Below are 2354 nucleotides of genomic sequence, written 5' to 3'. Positions count from 1 at the left end.
TAACTCACTGCAAGAGGCTTTGGAAGGTCTGGGAAAGCACTGGAGTCATTTGCATAAAAATCCTTGGACCTCTTAGAAAGAACTGTAGAGAGGACCCTGAAAGCTGCAGTTAGATCTCAGGGATATTCTCACTCAAAGCAAATAGGGGAGATGATGGCAGCAAAATCTTTAGAAAAGGGTGCCCCAGGAAGACAGAGAACTCAACATTACGACTTGAGGCTTGTAGGCAGACTCAAAGGTCTTGGGATTTTATAAAAGGGTTTTTATACAGATAGGTACAGTTTGGCATTTTTCCATAAGAATATATCATTGCAGCCAAATTAGCAGTTTTCTCTAATCTAGGGTAGGTAAGTTCCAGTCTAATGAGATTTAGTCCTATTCTTTGTGAACAAGAATTTATTATTCTCCATTGAAGGGTTGGAGGGGGGTGTGAAAAGCAAACTTCTTAATGGGGATCTAGGAGCAATGAAGCACACATACTAATTTGGGGAAATATTAAATCATAAATCATGAAATTCTGGGAAATGAAAGAAATTAACATAACCAAATGATATATAGATCTCAGTCCTCTTAGGATGAATAGATGGTGCAACATGTTATAACAAAGTGAATTTTCTGTTGAGAAGTGCATTTAAAAGTAGAAGTGGCCAATAATCCATGTTTCTTATCCAACTTCTGGCATTTTGAGCTCAGGGTTTTTTGTTTGTTTGTTTTGTTCACTAATAGATTCCAAGCATTAGAACAACTCTGAGCACAAACTAGGTACACAGTAAATATTTGTTAAAGGAAAAAAGCAGTAAAGAAAGATTTGATGCTTAAAAGGCTCCTTGCTATTCCTGATCAAGACTTTTTAATAGATCATCTCTTTAAATTCTTTTTTTTTTTTTTTTTGAGACAGGGTCTCACTCTGTCGTTCAGGCTAGAGTGTAGTGGCCAGACCTCAGCTCACTGCACCCTCCGCCTCCCAGGTTCAAGAGATTCTCCTGCCTTAACCTCTTGAGCAGCTGGGACTACAGGCACCCACCACCACACCCAGCCAGTTTTTGTATTTTTAGTAGAGAAGGGGTTTCACCATGTTGGCCAGGCTGGTCTTGAACTCCTGACCTCAACCTCAAGTGACCCACACACCTCGGCCTCGCAAAGTGCTGGTATTACAGGTGTGAGCCACCGTGCCTGGCCCATCTCTTTAAATTCTTGATAGTTATCATAAGTGAGACAGTTCAAAATGTAAAATCAATGTTTGCATTTACAAATGTACAATGGCTAAAATGATATAAATATTTCAACAGCTCTTTTATTTCATTAACAAATGTGACACTGACATTTTTGTAATAAGTACATTTTTGTATCAAGTTGAATATTTTTATATCTAGTTTTTCAAAGTAATGCAGAACTTCTATACATTCTTTGAGCAATTAACTTGCATCTAGCTTGGACACCACCAAAAGGTCATGTCAGCCACAAATGGACAGAAATATCCAATGCATGTAAGGGCAGATATTGGGGCCAATGCTTGGAGATGTGCCTGCCAGAAGCCTCTGCCTGGATGCTACTCCACTCCCAGCCCCCACCACCCTGAGTGCAGGAAGGGAATGGCAATCCCTGTCACTGCATACCATATCCTATTCCTGCACACCAGTTCAGACTCTGGGCTATAAGAAATGCTCCTTGGGTTATGAGGAAGATTAGGCATGACTGTAACCATTGCTGCAGGTATAATATCCCATTTACAAATGATCTTAGCAAAACTGGGTCTCTACTAGAACTCATTAATATTTCAATGCTCTAGAGCAGCACTGTCCAACAGAAATATAATGTGAACCACACATACAATTTTAAATAATCTACTAGTCACTCCAACAAAGTAAAAAGGAGTAAAATTAATGTTAATATTATTCTTCACTTAAAAATATATTTGAAATGTATTAACATGTAGTCAATATAAAATTATTGAGATATTTGACTTTTTAAAATTCAGTACTTGAAATCTGTATATAGTTTATACTTACAGCACATTTCAGTTCAGATGCTAAATTTTTAGTGGTTACAGTGAAAAGTAGTTCTACCAAAATAAAAATTTAACAGAGAAATTATTTTACACTGCTTCAATTTTTAAATTTAAATTAATTAAAATCAAATACAGTGGAATAAAATTTTAAAAACCAGTTTCTCAGTCGCACTATACACATTCCAAGCTCTCATGTGGCTCATGGCTACCATATTGCACAATGCAGCTCTAGAAATATGATAGCTAACTGCAAATCAGGTACAAATGTTATCTAGAAGGTAGTTCTATTGTTATATACTTTTATGACATTAACATAATTACTTAAAAAGTGAATAAACAGAATACT

This window comes from Gorilla gorilla, chromosome X, assembly GCF_029281585.2.
Source record: "Gorilla gorilla gorilla isolate KB3781 chromosome X, NHGRI_mGorGor1-v2.1_pri, whole genome shotgun sequence".
In the NCBI taxonomy this organism is placed as follows: domain Eukaryota; kingdom Metazoa; phylum Chordata; class Mammalia; order Primates; family Hominidae; genus Gorilla; species Gorilla gorilla.
The sequence above is the reverse complement of the archived record's forward strand: the minus strand, read 5'-3'. Positions refer to the sequence as shown.